Source organism: Mesoplodon mirus, assembly GCF_964341445.2.
Source record: "Mesoplodon mirus genome assembly, chromosome: 18".
Classification (NCBI taxonomy): Eukaryota; Metazoa; Chordata; class Mammalia; order Artiodactyla; family Ziphiidae; genus Mesoplodon; species Mesoplodon mirus.
Genome location: NC_138994.1, coordinates 18,711,453 through 18,735,623, shown reverse-complemented (window position 1 = coordinate 18,735,623; position 24,171 = coordinate 18,711,453).

The following is a 24,171-nucleotide window of genomic DNA, read 5'->3' as shown; positions in this document are numbered from 1 at the left end:
GAGCTAAGGAACCAGGGCTGGGCGCACCTCATGCAAGATACATTTAGAGATTTTTTTTTTTTTTTTTTTTTTTTTTTTGCTGCTCTGCGCGGCATGCAGAGTCTTAGTTCCCTGGCCAGGGATCAAACCTGCACCCCCTGCCATGGAAGCATGCAATCTTAACCCCTGGACTACCAGGGAAGTCCCCTTTAGAGATTTCAAGAGAGGATCTTTTCCCAACTTCCCCTGATTCCTTCATCGTGGCTCACCACCCTTTCTGCCCAAAGTCCTTTCCAACAATTTAAATCCTGCCTCACTACACCCAGCTTGGTTCCCCTCATTCTGTCGCTTATAACTTTGGACTCTGCTCTCATTAGTTTCTTCCAAATGTCCCCTCTCCGAGTCTAGCTGGGTCCTTTCCATGCCTAGTTTGCAAACATGTCTGACCTGATCCTAACCTGCAAGCTCCATCTCTCCCAAAGGTACCAGGGGGCCGGGGTTTGACAGGTGCCATGATCCAGTGCACGGGTGCTGGGTGCCCACATGGAATGCCAGAGACCAAAGTCTTCCCAGGACTGGCAGGTCAGATGGCTCCCGGGGCAGAATAACCTGAGCCGGCTGCCCTTTCCTTCTTGTGAGTGACTCAGCAAGAAGCTGGCAGACGAAAACAAATCTAGTCCTGGATCTTGCAGAAGGGGTAGCCGGCAAGGCCATGGCCTTAGGCTATGCAGGGAGAGGTACTGAGGCTAGCAGCGGAGCTGGATGCTGAAAAGATGCTCGATCTCACTTAGATTAAGAGCAGTCCAATGAAAACTATAGCCAGGTCCAATTTTCCACAAAGCAGATTGGCAAACATCAAAGGTTTGATCATGCACTGAATTGGCCAGGGTGGGGAAAGGATTTCTCATGCTTTGCTAGCGGGATTGGAAAACCATACAGCTTCCATGGAGGGTAATTTGGCAAACTTTATGTAATGCACAAATTCTTTGACCCAGCAATTCCACTTCTAGAAATGTGACGTCTAGCTGTGCCTGTGCATTGGTGAAATGACAAGTGGAATTGTTTGTAAGAATGACAAGAGATTGGAGGTATCCTCCATAGGTCCACACTCATGGTATGCCCAGGTGATGGAATACAGAAGCCAGAACAAAGAATTAGAACCATGGATATATGGATTTGGAAACACACCCAGATGCATTGTAATGTGGGAAAACGCAAGAAAAGCAAAGCAGGAGAAGAACAGGTTATGACGCTATCTGGTTTCAATTCTCGATGAATGAATGAAATGGCATGTTACAATTTGGGTAAAAAAGGGTAAGAAAAACAGTATATATGCTTGTCTGGTTGTATGTACCGAAGGATCTCTCTGAATAGATACCCAAGAAACTGGTTTCATCGGTTTTCTAGAAGCAAACATTTTCATTATATACCTTTTTGTAACTTTAAACTTTTGAACTGTGTGGATATATGACCTATTGAAAAAGAAAATACAGTTTAAAGTATGTGCTCCCCACCTCCATAATGGAAAGGAATAACTCCAGTACTTGAGGGGCAGCTACTAGTTCCAGGACAGCATGAGGTGGTGGAGGTCATTCTGTCTTATATTCACATGGTGTGTTATATTCTAATTTTGATGAAATCTAATTTGTGATGTTTTTCTTTCTCTGTATTGTGCAGTTGGCGCCATGTGTGAGAACTCTTTTGCCTAACTCCAGGTCATGAAGATTTCTTCTAAAATTTTATAGTTTTCCATTTAGATCTATGATCCATTTTGTGCGCAAGGTGCGAATTTTAGGTCCCCCCTTTTTTTGCATACAAATGTCCAATTATTCCAGCACCAAGTGTTGAAAAGACCATCCTCTTCCAAGATATTACTTTTGCCCCTTGGGTTTTTGTCTGTTTCTGGGTTCTCTGTTCTGTCTCATCGACTGATGATGTCTGCCTGTTTGCTTACACCACATTTTCTTCATAACTGTGGTTTTATAATGTCTTAAATTTGGGTAGGGACTTCCCTGGTGGCGCAGTGGTTAAGAATCCGCCTGCCAGTGCAGGGGACACGGGTTCGAGCTGTGGGCGGGGAAGACCCACATGCCGCGGAGCGGCTGGGCCCGTGAGCCATGGCCGCTGAGCCTGCTCATCCGGAGCCTGTGCTCCGCAACGGGAGAGACCACAACAGTGAGAGGGCCGCGAACCTCAAAAAAAAAAAAAAAAGATTCACAGACTACTGAATGCTCCCCTCTAGGCTGCAAGGCCAAGTCTATTCACTCTTTGACAGCAAAATGATCACAACACTTCTTACTAAACCTGCAAGATATTACTTATCCATTGGAAACATGTTTTTCATCAAGGTCAAATAGCTAAGGTGGAGTGGGAATCTGTGTGGTCTTCTGTGATTGTCAGGTCTGAATATACTGCCCTCCAATTCTCTGGTTTCTAGAATAGACAAGGCTGCAGCTCAACACGGAAGCTAAGAGCAGAGTTGAAGTGGGAGTAGGCCCCACCTGCTCCACTGGTCCCTCTGGGGCCCAGAGTCGGGACCACGCTCTCCCCATGGCCTCCTTCCTGGGACTGGAGGTCTCACTGTCCTTCAGACCCTCCACTCCCAAGTCCTCTGCTCTTGCTGCTAGACCTGGGGCCCATGTTGCTCCCCTGTAAACTGTCCACTTTGCTATCGGACCTGCCTGTCTCGTGGAATTGTGGTGAGGTTCAAATGATCAAGCACAGAAAACATCTGGAAAGCTACAGCCCAAACTGGCTTCTGTAGGGAATGGAAGGGGGAAGAGAGATCAGGGACACGCCTCATCTTCAAACGACTCTGATCTTGTTTCAATTTTTTTTTTAACAATTATGAATTCCTTTGTGATTAAAAAAAGTTTAGAAATGTTTACAGTGACTAAATATGTTACTGTAATAATGTATTTTGTGGTCTTCAAAAAGTTTCCAGCCTTGTTAAGCTGCCAGCTATTCTTCTATGCCTGTGTGTGGGTCGGTTGGCCCAGCCGCAGATGCCAGTGAGATCAGCTGGGGTGGAACCTGGGTTCCAGGGGAGGTGGGGGATAGAGGTGCGGCTCCATGTGGCTTTGAGGCTGCTGCTCCTCCCTTCTTCTGAGCTCCCAGGTATGGGACATGTGCTTCTCCCTGGCTGTCTGGCCAGACCAGCTTGCAGGCAGGAGCTGTGGTGCCAGAGAGAAGGATGCTACAGAACAGAATGGAGTCAGCACAGAACACATTTTTAAAAAATCAATCGCCGGGGCACCAGCCCACCAGAGTAAGGGAGCTGGGCGCCAAGGCCATTGTCCCAAGAAGCCAGCTTGCAGCTGCGGGTTCTGGGCATACTGATGGCTCAGCACACACTGGGGCCAGCCTTGGCCAGCTGTATTCAGTGCCCAAGGGCACAGGCGGGGGCTGGCACACCTTCACCAGGCAGTGAGGAGGAATGGAGCCGTGTGCATTTGTACTTGTTTATTTGCTGTTTGAAGCTCCTCGCACGTGGGTGTGGGTGTGAATTTCCCTATGTGGCTGGAGTCCGCCCAGGACAAGCACTACCTTGCTCACAGCCCCTCCCAGGTCTGGGAAAGTGGCTGGGGGCACAGTCCATGGAGAACCCGGGAGACCACAGGAGCAAGAAAAGGGACCTGATAAGGAGACTACTGCTGTTCTTAACAGGGGCAGTCCCCATCCACTGTCACTCTGCCCATGATAGGACGGCAGGTCCCCAGGATGACTCCGAAGAAGTGGGAGAGAGGCAGGGATGGCAGGGATCCCAGGCCCCTCCAGCGAGCTGAGTATACCAGGTCACACTGAGCTCAAGTAACAGTGGCTCTCACCCCTCTGGAATTTACCTCCTGCCCCTCAGGCTCTGCAGTCATTTGGGGGCATGGGATCCAGAAATTCTTCATGTGCTGGGAACAAGTTCTATCCATTCCTCCTGGGCTGCCCAGGACCTGGTGGACAGAGGGAACCAGTGGTTCTCTGCTGGGGACTGCAGCTGCCCAGTGACCAATGGCTCAGGGCAGGAGTAAAAAACAACCCAGGTCCTGAGTCAGCACCACTTAAGACCTCAACCTGCTCTCATTCTGAACAAGTCCAGCCCATCAGGTTGGGAGAAACACCCAAACATCCCCTCCAACAGACTGTCACTTACTCAAAACACAAATCTCCTCTATCAGATCAAACAGAAATCATCATGCAGAGGGCAGCTTGAGGGCTTCTCTAATTCAGGAGCCAACAGTTTGTTTTTTATGGTTTTTTATCAATTTATTTATTTTATTTTATCTTTTTGGCTGCATTGGGTCTTCGTTGCTGCACGTGGGCTTTTCTCTGGTTGCAGAGAGCGGGGGCCACTCTTCGTTGTGGTGTGCAGGCTTCTCATTGCAGTGGCTTCTCTTGTCGCGGAGCACGGGCCCTAGGCATGCGGGCTTCAGCAGTTGTGGCACACGGGCTCGGTAGTTGTGGCACACGAGCTCAGTAGTTGTGGCTCACGGGCTCTAGAGTGCAGGCTCAATAGTTGTGGCACTTGGGCTTAGTTGTTCCGCCGCATGTGGGATCTTCCCTGACCAGGGCTCGAACCCGTGTCCCGCATTGGCAGGCAGATTCCTGACCACTGCGCCACCAGGGAAGCCCACCAACAGTTTTTGTAAAGGGCCAGAGAGCAAAGATTTTTGACTTTGTGGCCACGTGGTCTCCGTCACAACTACTCAACTCTGCCGTTGCAGCATGAACACAGACAGACAATACATCAGCAAATGGCTGTGGCTGTGTTCCAATAAAACTTTATTTATAAAAACGGGCCAAGGGCCGGATTTGGCCTGTGGAGTATAGTTTGCTGCTCGGGCAGGTCTGAGCAGGCTTTAAGGCTGGTCATCCTCCCTAAACTCTGGACCTGCAGTATTCCCCAAGAGCCCGGATGTCCATCACTGCAGAGAGAAGAGCTTGTACGGGGGGAGAGGAAGCAGATGTTTGCTGAGCAGAGCCCTCCACCCTGACCCCAGAAATCTCTTCACCTTTGCCCAATTTAATTAAACCTGATCAGATACCTCCCCAGTGAACAAGTGTTCGTGGCTCCATAAATCACCAAGGTAGGCCCCTTACTTACAGAGATGAACAAGGAGTGACCCTTCTGCAGCGGGTATGTGAGTCTAGAGAAAAAGCTGGAAGCCTGAGGAGGGACCATGGGGCTTAGGACCAGGCTGCTGTGGGAAAAAGTGGGTTCAAGTCTCAGAGCTGCTGTCATGGACTAACCAAGTGACCTTGGGCAAGTCACTCAATCTCTCTAAGCTTTATACTTTCCTTGATGTATAAAATGGAGATAAAAACAGCCCTTGGTTCCTGGAGCCCTGAGGTGTAGATCAGATAATACATGCAAAGCATTTAACACCTAACATTTTGGGGGCAGGGCCATACCTGCAGCTATGGCTGTTAACTTACTCCATGGGCATCTTCCATGTGTCAGACCTGTACTAGGAACTGCTAAGTTAAATCTTATTTAATGCTTATAGCAACCCTATGAGGTAGCTCATTATCTCCATGTTACAGGTAAGGAAACTGAGTCTCAGAGAAGTAATAATTTGCCCCAGGGCATACAGAGTTAGTTATAGTCAAAAGGGAAGTGTGAAAAAAGAATCTGAAAAAAAAAGCTATATATGTATGTATAACTGAATCACTTTGCTGTGTACCTGAAACTAACACAACACTGTAAATCAACTATAGTTCAATAAAAACAAATAAAGGGTTTTTTTAAAGGGAAGCATGATATACAAGAAGACATGTACAAGAAGAAAAGGATGGGAGTGGGCAAGGGAGCTGCGGAACGTCTGCAGGCAGTGGGCAGGGAAGCAGCTGCATTGGAATAACTGTGTTTTCACTTTCTGGGGAGGAAGAGGGAGTTGCCTCTGAGCCTGTCTCTTGTACACCTGCCAGTCTTTCCCAGGAAAGGACAGATTCTTTGGGGGTTGTTGGGTGTATATCCCAGTGCCCCCGTGTACTGGGTTGGATGGTATCTCTCAAAAATTCACATCAACTCACTTGGAAACCCAGGTCATGACTTTATTTGGAAGTAGGGTCTTTACAGACAAAATCAAAGTCAGGATTGACATGGGATCAGACTGGATTAAGATGGGCCCTAAATCAAATGAGAGTGTCCTTGTAAGAACCAGAAAAGCAAACATGGCAGGCGACTTAAGGACAATGGTGATGTGGAGATGGAGGCAGAAACTGGAGTGATGAGCCTACAAGCCAAGGATTGCCGGCAGCCTCCAGAAGCTGGGAGAGGCTGGAAGGATCCTTCTCTAGAGCCTTCAGAAAGAGTGTGGCTCTGACGACACCTGGATTTCAGACTTCTGGCGTCCAGAACTGTGAGAGATTAAATTTCTGTCTTTGAAGGCTCCCAGTTTGTGATAATTTGTTACAGCAGCTGCAGGAAATTAACACACCATGTGTGAACTTTTGAGGGTAGTTCCTGGTGTCCAGGTGCCAGGCACACTCTGAGGTCCAAAATGATGTTAGTAGGATAAGAGAAGGGACAGGGAAAGGATGCAGGAAGGGAGAAATCCACCAGTGGGCCAGCGTGGGTTTGGAAAGCCAGGGAGTGTAATGCAAGTTTAAGGGAAACCACTGCTAGGAGCCAGGAATAGGGGTGAAGTCAGGAAATAAATGGGAGGCGAGGCTGGCTGAGCAAGGATCCATCTCCTCTCTGCCTGAGAACTGCAAATAAATGGGGCTGGTGACAAGTTCTTTATTAAAGAAAGATGGCGCATTCAATGAATGCATTGTTTGGTCGGCTTCCCTTTTCCACTTCAAGCTGCCCTCACCACCCCCACATCAGGGCCTGTGCCTGCACAGCTGTCCAGCAGACAATCTGAAACCACTCCCACGAAGCCATTCAACTTCTAGGTCAGAGCTGTGGTTAGGATATGGGAGTAAAACCAGGTTAGATGGTGGCCCTGTATTGGCCTCTATGTTGTAGCTCTGATATTGGTGCCACAGGGCCTGTGCTCTACCAGGATTCCCGTTGTCCAGGGCAAGCCAGCAGCACCTGGGTGACAAGGGAGGGGACTAAGGTTTCCTAGTAGCTTTTCGATTGAGAGGTTTCTTCCTGTCCCCACACTCCACCAAGGGCTGTTGTCATAGCAACAGCCCTTCTAAGCTGGACAGCTCAGGAGCCTGAGGAGTGGGACTGTCCCTTAATCTGAGTGGTAGCTGGTCTCAAAGATGGTGACCAGGGACTTCCCTGGTGGCAGAGTGTTTAAGAATCCGCCTGCCAACGCAGGGGACACAGGTTTGAGCCCTGGTCCGGGAAGATCTCACATGCCACAGAGCAACTGAGCCCATGCGCCACAACTACTGAGTCTGCACTCTAGAGCCCTCAAGACACAACTACTGAGCCCACATGCCACAGCTATTGAAGCCCACGAGCCTAAAGCCCATGCTCCACAGCAAGAGAAGCTACCGCATTGAGAAGCCTGTGCACCACAACAAAGAGTAGCCCCGGCTAGATGCAACTAGAGAAAGCCCGCGTGCAGCAACAAAGACGCAATGTAGCCAAAAATAAATTAATTAATTAACTAAAAAAAAAAGATGGTGGCCATCAATTCCTGCCGTCCTATGTTCATACCACTGCCCCATTGGGAGGTAGAGTCCATTTCTCCACTCCCTTGTAGCCACACTGCCTTGTGATTGCTTTGACCAAGAGAATATGGCAGAAGGGATGCTGAGCCATATCCACACCCAACTCTTGAGAGGACTGGCCATTTCTACCTGCTCTTGGAGTTGTGAGCTGACACTTAAGAAGCCAGGGACAGGAGATTGGTTCAAGACGGCGGAGTAGAAGGACGTGCACTCACTCCCTCTTGTGAGAGCACCGGAATCACAACTAACTGCTGAACAATCATCGACAGGAAGACACTGGAACTCACCAAAAAAGATACCCCACATCCAAAGACAAAGGAGAAGCCACAATGAGATGGTAGGAGGGGCACAATCACAATAAAATCAAATCCCATAACTGCTGGGTGGGTGACTCACAAACTGGAGAACACTTATACCACAGAAATCCAACCACTGGAGTGAAGGAGCCCCACATCAGGTTTCCCAACCTGGGGGTCCGGCAACGGGAGGGGGAATTCCTAGAGAATCAGACTTTGAAGGCTAGCAGGATTTGATTGCAGGACTTCAACAGGACTGGGGGAACAGAGACTCCACTCTTGGAGGGCACACACAAAGTAGTGTGTGTATCGGGACCCAGGGGAAGGAACAGTGACCCCATAGGAGACTGAACCAGACCGACCTGCTAGTGTTGGAGGGTCTCCTGTAGAGGCGGGGGGTGGCTGTGTCTCACCATGAGGACAAGGACACTGGCAGCAGAAGTTCTGGGAAGTACTCCTTGGTGTGAGCCCTCCCAGAGTCTGCCATTAGCCCCACCAAAGAGCCGGGTAGGCTCCATTGCTGGGTCACCTCAGGCAAAACAACCAACAGGGAGGGAACCCAGCCCCACCCATCAGCAGACAAGTGGATTAAAGTTTTACTGAGCTCTGCCGAACAGAGCAACACCCAGCTCTACCCACCATCAGGAAGCTTGCACAGCCCTCTTAGATAGCCTCATCCACCAGAGGGCAGACAGCAGAAGCAAGAAGAACTACAATTCTGCAACCTGTGGAGGGAAAACCATATTCACAGAAAGACAGACAAAATGAAAAGGCAGAGGACTTTGTACCGGATGAAGGAACAAGGTAAAACCCCAGAAAAACAACTAAATGAATTGGAGATAGGCAACATTCCAGAAAAAGAATTCAGAATAATGATAGTGAAGATGATCCAGGACCTCGGAAAAAGAATGGAGGCAAGGGCTTCCCTGGTGGCGCAGTGGTTGAGAGTCCGCCTGCCGATGCAGGGGACACGGGTTCGTGCCCCGGTCTGGGAGGATCCCACATGCCACGGAGCGGCTGGGCCCGTGAGCCATGGCTGCTGGGCCTGCGTGTCCGGAGCCTGTGCTCCGCAATGGGAGAGACCACAATGGTGAGAGGCCCGCGTACCGCAAAAAAAAAAGAATGGAGGCAAAGATCAAGAAGATGCAAGAAATGTTTAACAAAGACCTAGAAGAATTAAAGAATAAACAAACAGAGATGAGCAATACAATAATTGAAATGAAAACTAAACTAGAAGGAATCAATAGCAGAATAACTGAGGCAGAAGAACGGATAAGTGACCTGGAAGACAGAATGGTGGAATTCACTGCTGCAGAACAGAATAAAGAAAAAAGAATGAAAAGAAATGCAGACAGCTTAAGGGACCTCTGGGACAACATTAAACACAACAACATTCGCATTATAGGGGTCCCAGAAGGAGGAGAGAGAGAAACGACCTGAGAAAATATTTGAAGAGATTATAGTCGAAAACTTCCCTAACAAGGGAAAGGAAATAGCCACCCAATCCAGGAAGTGCAGAGAGTCCCATAGAGGATAAACCTAAGGAGAAACACGCCGAGGCACATAGTAATCAAAGTGGCAAAAATTAAAGACAAAGAAAAATTATTGAAAGCAGCAAGGGAAAAATGACAAATAACATACACAGGAAATCCCATAAAGTTAACAGCTGATTTCTCAGCAGAAACTCTACAAGCCAGAAGGGAGTGGCATGATATACTTAAAGTGATGACAGGGAAGAACCTACAACCAAGATTACTCTACCCAGCAAGGATCTCATTCAGATACAACAGAGAAATCAAAAGCTTTACAGACAGGCAAAAGCTAAGAGAATTCAGCGCCACCAAAAACCTCTACAACAAATGCTAAAGGAACTTCTCTAAGTGGGAAACACAAGAGAAGAAAATGACCTACAAAAACAAACCCATAACAATTAAGAAAATGGTAATAGGAACATACATATCGATAATTACCTTAAACGTGATTAAATGCTCCAACCAAAAGATGCAGGCTTGCTGAATGGATACAAAAATAAGACCCATCTATATGCTGTCTACAAGAGACCCACTTCAGACCTAGGGACACATTCAGACTGAAAGTGAGGGAATGGAAAAAGATATTCCATGCAAGTGGAAATCAAAAGAAACCTGGAGTAGCAATACTCATATCAGATAAAATAGACTTTAAAATAAAGAATGTTACAAGAGACAAGTAAAGACACTACGTAACAATCAGGGATCAATCCAAGAAGAAGATATAACAATTATAAGTATATATGCATCCAACATAGGAGCACCTCAATACATCAGGCAACTGCTAACAGCTATAAAAGAGAAAATCGACAGTAACACAATAATAGTGGGGGACTTAAAATAAAATAAAATAAAATAAAATAAGATTAAAAAAAAGACCCAATGCAGCCCTAAATAAATAAATTAATTAATTAAAAAAAATAGTGGGGAACTTTAACACCTCACTTACACCAATGGACAGATCATCCAAACAGAAAATTAATCAGGAAACACAAGCTTTAAATGACACAAGAGACCAGATAGATTTAATTGATATTTATAGGACATTCCATCCAAAAACAGCAGATTACACTTTCTTCTCAAGTGCGCATGGAACATTCTCCAGGATACAACACATCTTGGGTCACAAATCAAGCCTCAGTAAATTTAAGAAAATTGAAATCATATCAAGCATCTTTTCTGACCACAACACTATGAGATTAGAAATCAATTACAAGGAAAAAAACGTAAAAAACACAAACACATGGAGGCTAAACAATACTTTACTAAATAACAAAGAGGTCACTGAAGAAATCAAAGAGGAAATAAAAAAATACCTAGAGACAAGTGATAATGAAAACACGATGATCCAAAACCTATGGGATGCAGCAAAAGCAGTTCTAAGAGGGAAGTTTATAGCTATACAAGCCTACCTCAAGAAACAAGAAAAATCTCAAATAAACAATCTAACCTTACACCTAAAGGAACTAGAGAAAGAAGAACAAACAAAACCCAAAGTTAGCAGAAGAAAAGAAATCATAAAGATCAGAGCAGAAATCAATGAAAGAGAAACAAAGAAAACAATAGGAAAGATCAATAAAGCTAAAAACTGGTTCTTTGAGAAGATAAACAAAATTGATAAACCATTAGCCAGACTCATCAAGAAAAAGAGGGAGGACTTCCCTGGTGGCGCAGTGGTTAAGAATCCACCTGCCAATTCAGGGGACACAGGTTTGAGCCCTGGTCCAGGAAGATGCCACATGCCGCAGAGCAACTAAGCCCGTGTGCCACAACTACTGAAGCCCGCACACCTAGAGCCCGCATTCCACAACAAGAGAAGCCTGTACACCGCATTGAAGTGTAGCCCCCGCTCGCCCCAACTAGAGAAAGCCCGCTCACAGCAACGAAAACCCAACACAGCCAAAAATAAATTAATTAATTAATTTTAAAAAAATAAAAAAGGAAGCCAGGGACATACCGCTGGACAGAGAGGCCACGTGGGGGAGCTCTGAGTTTCCACCTCAGACATCCAGCCCAGTTGGGCCTTCAGATGACCACAGCCCCAGGTGCTCTCTGATACAGCTGCACAGAGGCCCCACTTCCATGGCCGAGGAAGAATGGGCCAACTGAACCCCATCAACCCACACAACCATGAGAGATAAAAATATTGTTTTAAGCCTCTACATTTGGGGGTAGTTTGTTTACACAGTTCTCAGTGGTAGGGATACTCTGAAAGAGTTACCCCAGTCTTATTCACTGGCTACTTTGGGGCAACTGAACACCCCCACCCCATACTCCAAGTCCATGATCCCTCATTGATGATTTGGCCCAGTGGTCTCCCTGGTAACTGGCCCTGGTTACGAGGCTGAGTTGTTGGGTGGTGCTGCTCCTCCTAGGATTGGTAGGAAATCTTTACATTAAAATCAACAAATATTTGTAAAGCAACTTGGAGGCCTGTGGTGCTCTGAGGGGCTCAAAGAGATGTACAACACTTTTTGTTTGAAGAGCATTAAATAGCTTAGCAAGCATTTTACCCATGACAACCATGAAGGAGCAAGGCAGACATCATTCCCTTTGTTCCTGAACAGGAAAGTACACAAGACCACACAAGTAGAAGCAGCAGAGCCAGAGCTGAGAGCCAAGTCACCTGGCTACCCATCCACAGCCCTCCTTTGCCCTGTACCCTGATTGTCCCCAAACCATCCAGATAGCAGTTTGGGGCTCGGTCAGGCCCATTTTCCCAGGTCAAAGGAACAGAAAACTGGGGAAGAGAAAGTGACCACAGGTGCAACATGTGTGTTATAATTATGGGCCCTAAATTTACTTTCCTGGGTTCTGCCCTTAGTTGTAATAACTTGGCAGTTACTTACCTTGCTGAGCCTGTCTCTGCCCCCTATAAAGGGAGATGCACTTCTGCAGAGAGCTGCTGTGAACCGAGGAGGAGGGTGGGCTTTTGTGACTGTCTCCAAGGACAGAGCACGTGGAAGTGGCCCTCGGGAATTCTGGAAGCTAGGTCACCAAATGCAAGCTCTCTGCCTTGCTCTGCATGAGTAGTGTGACCTCCCCTGGCAGCCATGCTGTGAGGAAGCCCAAATCAGCCCACATGGGGAGAACCGCCCAGCCAAGCCTTTCCCAAATTCTTAACTCAAAGGAACCATGAAAGATAAGAAGATGGCAGCTGTTGCTTGAAGTCACTAAGTTTGGGGGTTATTTGCTGCACAGCAATAGATAACTGGAAGAGACTGGGTTGGTGGGGGGCGGTTGAGTGGGTTGAATGGCGTCTCTACCTCCCCTTCTCCCCAGCCAAAAAAACAAACAAACAAACAAGAAAAGATACATTCCCCTCGAACCTCAGAATGTGACCCTATTTGGAATAAGGGTCTTTGCAGATATAATTAAGATAAAGATCTTGAGGGAGTTTCTGGTGGTCTACTGGTTAGGATTCAACGCTTTCACTGCCGTGGCCTGGGTTCAGTCGCTGGTTGGGGAACTGAGATCCCGCAAGCCCCATGGCACAGCCAAGAAAAAAGACAAAGATCTTGAAATGAGATCACCCTGGATTGGGATGGGCCCTACATCCAGTGACAAGTGTCCTTATAAGAGCCAGCAAAGAAGACACAGAGACACAGGTGCTGTGAAGCCAGAGGCAGAGATTGGAATGAGGCTGCCACCAGCCAAGGAACGCCTGGAGTCACCAGAGCTATAAAAGTCAAGGAAAGAAAGAAAAATAAATTTTAAAAAAGGCAAGGAAGGATCCTCTCCCTAGAGCCTTCAAGGGGAGCATGGCCTTGCTGACACCTTGATTTTGGACTTCTAGCCTCCTGAACTGTGAGAAAGTAAACTTCTGTTATTTTAAGCCACGAAGTTTGTTGTAGTTTGTCATGGCAGCCCTAGGAAACTAACACAGAGGTAGGTGAGAGGCAGTTTCAAGACCTGCTGTTATCATGACAGTAACAGTATTTTATGACTCCTGAATCAGACGCAGAACTGACAAACAGAAGTGCTCCTCGTGGGAACAAGAGGACAGAAGCTGTGTGGTCAGGACCTCTTGGATGATGAGTGATGCCTGTTTGTCACAGCCAGACCCAGAGCAGACCAAGATCAGAGCAGGAGGCAGAGAGGAGCTGTCTGTCGTAGTTCCTTACAGAAAAGTTCACCTAAAACAAAAATAAGCAAAAGTATGAATGACCTGTGTGTGTGTGGCGGGGGTCTCAGTCTATTGACCCTAGAGTTCAGGTTACCTCCCTCTAATCCTCATAATTCAACTTTTTGGCAGAAGGTGGCCCAAAATCCTTCCCCAAAAACATCTTGTGCGGATTTGGAATGAAATCGTCATGCAGCTGTAGTTGGCGTAACTAAAATACAATGCTTCACAGAAGCACGGACATCTGCAGTGGCAACGGGTTTTGAAAAAGGGGCTGCAAACTTCAGTGCCGACAGGGCCAGGCAGGTAGCATAAATGAGAGAAGGCTGAGTGTGGGAGACAATAGCGAGGGGTGAAGAGTGGAGCAAACGGAGGTGCTCCAGCTGATGCCTCTTGTGAGGGAATGTGGACGCAGAGCCGCCACATCTTCCAGTTTTCTAAGAGAAGATGGAAATCTAGATTCCCATATAAAATATGATTTTTAAGTTCTAGTGATCAATGCAAATTTTAAACATTGGGTTGATAAAATGAAATGTGTCTGGCAATTTCCTGATAGTCCAGTGGTTAGGACTCCGTGCTTTCACTGCCAAGGGTCCACGTTCAATCCCTGCTCAGGGAACTAAGATCCCACAAGCCCCGCAGCATGGCCTAAATAAATAAATATTATTAATAATAATAATCTAAAAAATGAACCGTGTCTGTAGACTGGATTGGGCCTGAGAGCTGCTGTTTGTGACATCTGCATTTGTGACCATAGATGTCTGTCATAGTCTGGCACCATAGATGCCTTGCAAGTCTCCTCACCCTCCTCACAGTGGTTCAGTCATCAGTTCTGGAAGTTCTGACTCCACCATGGAACAGGGCGTGCTTCTGACATCTCCTCTCCACCACCAGTGCCGTCAGCTCCCCATCCTCTCCCACCTGGACCACCAACCCTGGATCCCAAGAGGCACCCCTTTGGGGGCCAGGTCAGGCCTCGGTGGTCTTGCCCCATCCTCATCACCAGCCTCCAGTCCTCCTCTCTCCCTCCATGGTCCCTTTTCTTTTCTTTTTTGGCTGCACTGCGTGGCATGTGGGATCTTAGTTCCCCGACCAAGGCTCTTAGCTCCCTTGCAGTGGAAGCACGGAAGTCCTAACCACCAGACCACCAGGAAGTCCCACGGTTCCTTTCATGAGCCACATTGGGTTACTCGTTGCTTTCTGAACCCACCAGGACCCCATGGCTTCCAAGTCTCCTTTCATGACGTTCTCTCTACTTAGAATTCCTTTCCCTCCAGCCTTTGAATTCCTCTCAAGAGTTCCTGGCCCAGCTCAAATCTCACCTCTTTTCTTATTCTCTCCTGGATTCTCCCACCCTCATTCCTGGCATCCATGGAGTCCCCCGTCTTCATTCCCGTGGACTTAATGTACGTCTGTGACTGATATCACCCCGTATCCCAGTGACTGGTTGATATTGACCTTGCTGATTAGATTACACATGTCTGGAGGCAGAGACTGACTCAGTTTCTTTTGTACCCCATGCCCTTGGCACAACCAAGGAAGAATTTTTTTTTTTTTTTTTTTTTTTTTTTTTGCGGTATGCGGGCCTCTCACTGTTGTGGCCTCTCCCGTTGCGGAGCACAGGCTCCGGATGCACAGGCTCAGCGGCCATGGCTCACGGGCCCAGCCGCTCCGCGGCATATGGGATCCTCCCAGACCGGGGCACGAACCCGTATCCCCTGCATCGGCAGGCGGACTCTCAACCACTGCGCCACCAGGGAGGCCCCCAAGGAAGAATTTGATAGACAAATTTTGTGACCAGAATCTAGAACCCACTGGAACCCATGAGAAAGTTCCAATGTGAGGGCTTGGGAAAATGACTGAGCCATCAAGGACTTTTAAAGTGACCTTGGAACTTCCCTGGCGGTCCAGTGGTTAAGACTGCACTTCCAATGCAGGGGATGCAGTTTTGATCCCTGGTCAGGGAACTAAGATCCCATATGCTGGGCGGCAAGGCCAAAAAAATAAATTAAAAAATAAAAATAAAAATAAATAAAGTGACCTAAAGAACTGTCTCCCTGTGCTGCCAACACAATGACAATGCCATTGACTAGGCTGGTCATTCTAACCATCGACACCCATTATTGCTATACCACTGTAATCAAAGACGATACCAACTCATATGTACACAGGGTTTTACACATTACATAGCATGTGCTGTGGGTTGAATTAAGCCCCCCACTCCCCAAAAAAGATATATTGAGGTCCTAAGCCCCGGTACCTGTGAACATAGCTTTATTTGGAAACAGGGTTCTGTAGATGTTATCAAGTTAAGATGAGGTCATACTGGATTACGGTGGGCCCTCAATCCAGTACAACTGGTGTCCTTATAAGAAGACCATGTGATACAAAGCAGACATTGGAGTGATGCAGCTGCAAGCCCCCAAAAACCAAAAAAAAACAAAAATGCCAAAGATTGCCAGCAGCCACCAGATGCTGGAAGAGACAAGCAAGGCTTCTTCCCTAGAGTCTTCAGAGGGCACATGGCCTGGCTGACAACTTGATTTTGGACCTCTAGCCTCCAGAACTGTGAGAGGATACATTTCTGTTGTTGGAAGCCGCCCACTTTGTGGTTCGGCTGCCCTGGCAAACTCATACAGCATGTTTACATCTATTCTTTGATTTGATCCTCCCAACTGCATGTTACGATCTGTGATAGTCAGCCTCCATGATGGCCCCAGCGGTCCCACCTCTTGGCATTCACTTCTCTGTGTAGTTCTTTTCCACACTGAATAGGGCTGACCTGTGTCACTATAAGCAGATAGGGTAGGGGGTCCCTGGAGAAAGAGAACCAGGCATGGCTTTCTTGACAGAAGAGAAACCATTTAAAAAAAAATTTTTTTTAATTAATTTATTTTTATTTTTGGCCGTGTTGGGTCTTTGTTGCTGTGCACGGGCTTTCTCTAGTTGCGGTGAGCAGGGGCTACCCTTCGTTGCAGTGTGCGGGCTTCTCATTGCGGTGGCTTCTCTTGTTGCGGAGCACGGGCTCTAGGCATGCGGGCTTCAGTAGTTGTGGCACACGGGCTTAGCTGCTCCGCAGCGTGTGGGATATTCCCAGACCAGGGCTCGAACCCGTGTCTCCTGCATTGGTAGGCAGATTCCTAACCACTACACCACCAGGGAAGTCTGAGAAGCCATTTTTGGTCAAAGCCATTTCGCGATCTAAGCCTGGCCACAGTGCTTGCCCTTGAACAGGTCACAGTAATTAATGGTCTTAAGGGAACAAAAGAATGCAGAGACAAAGGACTGTTATCAGGCAAGAGAATTAACAATAGTCAAGATAATATATCAGTTGTAAAGACTGCCAGTTCTGTTCCAATGGTAAAGATTAGCCTGAGGTGCTCAACCACCAAATCAATGGCACCTAAGGGGTGACGATGACATTTTGTGACTTCAATCCACTAAAGCTTGGACTCTGTCCGCTGCCCAAGCCCTTCCTGAAAATGCATGTACCCTTAGCTTAAACCTTCCGTCATTTTGCTGTTCAGAGAGACACTGCTTTGGGAAAGATCCTTGGTGTTCTCTTTACTTGTTGCAGGTAATAAATCCTTTCTTCTCCTGATCTTTGGCTTGGTTGTGTCTTTCGGCTTGAACATCCACCAAGAGGCGAACCCAGTTTTTGGGTAACATAACCAATAAGATCTCGTGCAAATAGCAGTGTGTGCCTTCCATGATTCAGTCACTATGCTCAGTTTCTGCCTTGCCCTCTCTCGGAACACTTGCACTGGGAAAAGCCCACAGCCTGAGGCCACTCAGTCTGTGGAGAGTTCTTGTGATGAGGAACTGAGGCCTCCAGCCAACAACCAGCTCCATGTGAGGGCACCATCTTGGAAGCAAATCCCCCAGCCCCAGTCCAGTTATTTATTTATTTGGCTGCTTTGGTTCTTAGCACTCGGGATCTTTTGTTGAAATGCATGGGCTTCTCTAGCTGTGGCGCGTGGGCTTCTCTAGCTGTGGCGCATGGGCTTAGTTTGACCCCAACCAGGTATCAAACCTGGGTTCCCTGCATCGGAAGGCGGATTCTTAACCACTGGACCGCCAGGGAAGTCTCCCAGCAGACATCTTGGCTGCAGCCTCATGAGACGCTTCAAACCGGACGTCCCAGATAATCCACTCCCTGATTCCTGACTCCCAGGAACTGTGTCATAATAGATGCTTATTGCTTTTGTGCCAATACATTTCATGGTAATTTGTTACGTAGCACTAGTTAGCAAATATGTGTTTTCCTATCTCAACCAAGGCAGTGTGCATGGTGGTTAAGAGTACAAGTTCTGGGGCTTCCCTGGTGGCACAGTGGTTGAGAGTCCGCCTGCCGATGCAGGGACACGGGTTCGTGCCCCGGTCCGGCTGGGCCCGTGAGCCATGGCCGCTGAGCCTGCGCTTCCAGAGCGTGTGCTCCGCAACGGGAGAGGCCGCAACAGTGAGAGGCCCGGGTACCACAAAAAAAAAAAAAAAAGAGTACAAGTTCTGGAGTCAACTATCACTTACTAGTTATTGACTCTGAACAAGTTACTTTGGCTTCTTTGAGTTTCCTCATTTTATAAGCATGTAGAACAATTGTATCCACTTTTAGAGACTGTGGGGAGGAACAAAGGAGTTACTACATAACCAGTCCCTGGCACACAGTAAACATTAGCTATTGTTATTATATGGGTGAGAAAAGAGCTGCTCAGCGGTTGGGCTGCGTCCTGGACCCAGATCTCCTGACTTCCTGCCCAGTGCTCATAGTTTAATTGAATGCCTGCGGATAGATGCCCCGTGAGTCTATAATTTCTATCATTCTCTCCCCCTGCACCTGGCCGTTTTCGCTGCAAAGCCTTGTCAACAGCTGGCTGCACGCACTGTGCTGGTCGTGGGGAGACAGCCAGTAGGGGTCAGACTGTGGTCCAGCCCCGGGGAGGACTCCTCAGCCTTTGCAGGAGGAGTGTTAAAAAGGCATGCAAGAGGGATCCCTGGCGGTCCAGTGGTTAAGACTCCACGCTTCCAATGCAGGGGGCACGGGTTCAATCCCTGGTCGGGGAACTAAGATCCCACGCGCCGTGTGGCAAAAAAAATTAATTAATTAATTTTAAAAAAAGAAAGGCATGCAAGAGCAGGCAGCAGCAGCCTGGGCACCATCTGAGGGGGCTGTTCTGGATCACATTTCGTTGCCAGGGTGGGTCCAAGAACAGGAATGAGCCTTGGTTAGGAATGGCCAGGAGAATGGGACAACCGTTTTGAAATGCAATACGGTATTAGGGCGAAAGTGTTGTCAGGGTTACATCTCTCTGCATGGCTGCTTTCGTTGAAGAAGATCAAAATGACCTTGGACAAGCAGGGGCCAAAGAGCCAAAGGCTCCCCCTAGAAGTACCCACTCCCCTTTTTTCCTCTGAAGTCTGTGGTTCCTGCCCCCCATCTGATAATAGGAAACAGTGAATGCCTGTAGTAAATGAGGCAATGGGGGAAAAAATCAGAAATAAGAAAAAGCAGTGGCATTTGAAATTTACCTTTGAATGAGCAGTGTAACCTATGAAAATGGGATGCAAAGAATTTCCAGGTGTGCTTGTAGCTTTCCAAAGACTCCTCGTGGCAAGTGTAGCCTTTTGGAAAACATCAAGTGAGGTTACTGGGTGTGGTTTTTCCAAAACTGTCACTGAAGAGTGGGAGAATATGCCACCCCAAAATATGCCTCTTAGGCACCAGGATTATTTTGAGAAACAGCCCACAGAGGAGAAACTCTAGAAGCAGAGCCACAATTACCCTTTGGTAAAAGAAATTTACATTTATAGAGGAAATCTCCATTTGTAGTGGTGTCTCCCTATCTGTGCCAGGAAAAGAAGGGTGGCTCTAAATCCTGACAGTCTTATCAATGGAGAAGGTGTTGACAGAAATCTTCATAACTTTACTCTTGTTTATCACAACGCTTTTCCTGTCTCCCTTTTTTTTTTTTTTTTTTTTTTTAATCTTTTGGCCATGGCACGTGGCAAGTGGGATCTTAGTTCTCCAATCAGGGACTGAACCCGCACCCCTGAACCCACGACCCCTGCATTGGCAGCATGGAGTCTTAACCACTGGACCACCAGGGAAGTCCCCACACCTCTCTCTTTTTTTTTTTTTTTTTTTTGCAGTGCGCGGGCCTCTCACTCTTGTGGCCTCTCGCATTGCGGAGCACATGCTCCGGATGCGCAAGCTCAGTGGCCATGGCTCACGGGCCCAGCGCATGTGGGATCTTCCCAGACCGGGGCACAAACCCATGTCCCCTGCATCGGCAGGCCGACTCTCAACCACTGCGCCACCAGGGAAGCCCCCCACACCTCTCTTTTGTCTTAAGCTGAAGATGGTATCTAAGTCTGAATTCTAAGCCACCTCTTTGAGTTACTCACTTTCCCCCTGGTTATTCCCCATGTATACATGAGGTAAACATGTTAATAAACATGTTTGTTTTTCTCTTGTTAATGTGTCTTTTGCTACAGAGTTCCCAGCAGAGAACTTAGAAGAGTAGAGGGAAAATGACTCTTCCCTGCTCTACAACACCAAGACCTAAAATGGCCCATAACAGCATCCAAGGCCCTCACGTCACCTGACCTGCATTTTCTCTGGAGCTCTACCCTGTCCACAAAGAGGAGTCTGGGTGAGAAGGGGCAAGACCAGACATCAACAGAAAATAATTCAAGATAACTGCCTCTGACCTCCAGGGAGAGGAAACCTACAAGGGGTCAGCTCCTGAAAAATGTTTCTGAGGGCTGGTCTTTGGGGGCTGGCTCACCCTTTCTTCTGGCGCTCTGGTCCCCCTCCCACCTCCGGGACCCTCATCTTCCAACAGACAAGAGTCTGGGGGCTTCAGATCATGGGTCTGCCCAATGCCTCTCACTGCAGCGTTGCCCCCCTGAGGACTCCACACTCTGATGCACTCTTCGTTACGTCTCTCTCCATGGAAACCCCACTGCTGGGAGTGTGCTCATGTAATCATGCTGCTCTCCAACCACTCACCCTCCAGTCGGCTGCTGCTCCTCAGACCCAGTTCCGTTCATCACTTTGTGTTCCTGGGAAGTGTCTGCTTGTCTTCAAGATGGATTCGTATTTCGGTGACGCTCAAATTCTATTAGACACAAGCATTGCTTGGAGAACTTGTTAAAATACAGAATCTGGGGCGGATTCAGAAAATCTATAGTCTTTTGTAAATTTTTATTTTATTTTATTTTATTTTATTTTATTTATTTGGCTGCCTTGGGTGGGTCTCAGTTGCGGCACACGGGCTCCAGAACGTGTGGGCTCAGTAGTTGCAGCGCAGGTTTAGTTGCCCCGCGGCATGTGGGATCTTAGTTCCCCGACCAGGGATTGAACTTGTGTCGCCTTCATTGGAAGGCAGATTCTTAACCACTGGACCATCAGGGAAGTCCATTAATCTTTATTTTATATTGGAATATAGTTGATTAACAATCTTGTGTTAGTTTCAGGTGTACAGCAAAGTGATTCAGTTATACATATACATGTATCTATTCTTTTCCAAATTCTTTTCCCATTTAGGTTATTACAGAATATTGAGCAGAGTTCCCTGTGCTATAGAAAATCTATAGTCTTGATAATAAGCTCTAGGTTATGATGATACTTGAACTCCGAGGAACCATGCCCTAACTGGGATGATTTCAGACCAGACTGGAAAATATTTAGCAGCCAAATAAATAAACACAAAGGAAGAGAAGCCTAATAGTGACTTCCCGATCCTTAGTCATGCCTTCAACACAGGAGGGCCAAAGAGTGGATGTGCGAAGGAACAGAAAACTGCAAGGCTCTCATTTCCTGGAACGCATCCCTTGTGGGTCTGTTCTGTGCTTCCCACCCTGGCTCCACCCTTATGTTGCGGGAAGGGGGACCCCTTCCAGGGCCCAAGAGCGGGCTTGTGTCTAACACTTGGAACTGAATTGTCCGAGGAGACACACATGCTGACAAAGCAAGAGACTTTTTTTTTTAAAACCTATTTTTTAAGATAAATTTATTTATTTAATTTATTTATTTTTGGCTGTGTTGGGTCTTCATTGCTGCGAGCGGGCTTTCTTTAGTTGCAGCGAGCGGGGGCTACTCTTTGTTGCAGTGTGTGGGCTTCTCATTACGGTGGCTTCTCTTGCTGTGGAGCATGGGCTCTAGGCGTGTGGGCTTCAGTAGTTGTGGCATGCGGGCTCAGTAGTTGTGGCTCGCGGACTCTAGAGCGCAGGCTCAGTAGTTGTGGTGCACAGGCTTAGTTGCTCCGTGGCATGTGGGATCTTCCCAGACCAGGGATCGAACCCATGTCCCCTAATCTGGCAGGCAGATTCTTAACCAAGGCACCACCAGGGAAGCCCAAAGCAAGAGACTTTAATGGGAAGGGGCGCCCGGGTGGAGAGCCAGCGGGGTAAGAGAACTCGGGAGAACTGCCCTGCCAAATGGCTCGCAGCCTCGGGTTTTATGGTGATGGGGTTAGTTTCCGGGTTGGCTCTGGCCAATCACGCTGACGCAGGGTCCTTCCTGGTGGCTCGCGCATGGCTCAGCCAAGATGAATTACAGCAAGAATGATTCTGGGAGGTTGGTAGGACATACGGACTGACGTCTGCTCTCTCCTTTTGACCTTTCCCAAATCCTTCCGGTTGGGGGTAGCTTGTTAGTTCCACGTTCCTTACCAGGACGTCCTGTTATATACGATAACTCATGCAAGTGATTACTATCTTGCCTGGTCAGGGCAGGTGGCTTCCGCCAGTGGTTCCCCTAACACGCTCATCCTCCAATGGCCCTCATTCCCCAAAAAGCAGGGAACCTGCCCGCCTGGCTGTGACGACACAGAATCCTTCATGGGCCATCCGTGCCAGTTGTGTTTCGCCTCTATTCCACCCTCCTCTCCTCATAGGTGACTTGAACAATTCTTGGTTTAACCTTGGTTCTCAAGGGCGGTGTGCATCATTAATCATATTTGGCAGTAGGGAGAGGGGATTTTTAAAAACAGGCACTTAGGCTTCTTGGCTAGAGACTCAAATTCCATAGTCCAGAATGGAACCGAGAAATCTGCTTTTTTTTTTTTTTTTTTGCGGTACGCGGGCCTCTCACTGCTGTGGCCTCTCCCGTTGCGGAGCACAGGCTCCGGACGCGTAGGCTCAGCGGCCATGGCTCACGGGCCCAGCCGCTCCATGGCATGTGGGATCTTCCCGGACCGGGGCACGAACCCGTGTCCCCTGCATTGGCAGGCAGATTCTCAACCACTGCGCCACCAGGGAAGCCCGAGAAATCTGCTTTTTAAACAAACACAACAACTGACCCTGAAGCTGTGCGCTGAAGTTTGGGAAAGCCTAAGGACCAGCTTGTTTCCATTTTTGTGAGTTGCTTTCTCCCTACACAGACTGGCAGTGGAGGAAGACAAGCCTGGGACCGGAAGGTCCCAAATCACTGGTCACTCCAGCCAAGGGTTCTCAGATCTGTGGTTTCATGTAATCTCTACAGCAATCAGCAGGGGAAGAGGGGCAGGGATTATCACCTCATTTTACAGATGAGCAAGTTCTGTGCTCTTTGGACAACTCTGTTGCCCTTTCCAGCTCTAAAACTCTGTGATTTCATGGCAAGAAATCAAAACACCAGGCTTAAGCTTTACATCCATCACTTGTGACCTTAGGGAGGCTCTCTTCCCAACTTGGCCTCCAGTTCCCACATGAGGATAATAAAACCAGGCATCATCTCAGGGGGCTTCTCTGAGGGCTCTCCAAAAACAGGTTAATCACAGGGGCTTAACTTTATCGTAAATTGGGTTTGATTATGACCCTAATCTTTTGTCACCCAAACTCAGTCTTCATACTTGATTGTTTGCACTGCAGAATCAAATCTTCCCGTCTCGGGCTTCCCTGGTGGCGCAGTGGTTGAGAGTCTGCCTGCCGATGCAGGGGACATGGGTTCGTGCCCCGGTCCGGGAAGATCCCACATGCCGTGGAGCGGCTGGGCCCGTGAGCCATGGCCGCTGAGCCTGCATGTCTGGAGCCTGTGCTCCACAACGGGAGAGGCCACAACAGTGAGAGGCCCGCGTACCGCAAAAAAAAAAAAAAAAAATCTTCCCGTCTCAATTTAAGAAGGAAAGAAGGAAGGGAGGGAGGGAGGGAGGGAGGGAGGGAGGGAGAAGGCTCTCAGAGGAAATCCATCATTGGATTTAAATTTGAGGGACTGCACCAGAATGCCAGTGGATGGGTTAATGTGGCAGAGTGGGTATGCGGACAAACTATAAAACTAAAGGAAAATGACTACAGGTTGTGTGGTGTGAGTGACAACAAGAATGAAGGCTGTTGTATCCAAGGGCTGAAGTATAGATTGTTTATGGCCAGTCCCCACTTTAGCAAAACCACAACTGCTATTAAGACACTCAAATGCACCATCAGTGGTTCTGAACTTTGCATGATGATTTGAACTCTGCCTTATCATCGGAGGGAAGGCAAACAGCACGTCTACCAAAGGGGCTGAAATTTCAGCTGCTGCCAGGCGTCCTGGAGCTCCATCACAGTCCCAGAATAGCGCAGCTCGGTTCCCAGCAGCCTCGGGCTGCACCGCAGCTGGGCTTCCGGCAACGGAGCTGGAGTCAAGCCTCAAGCAGCG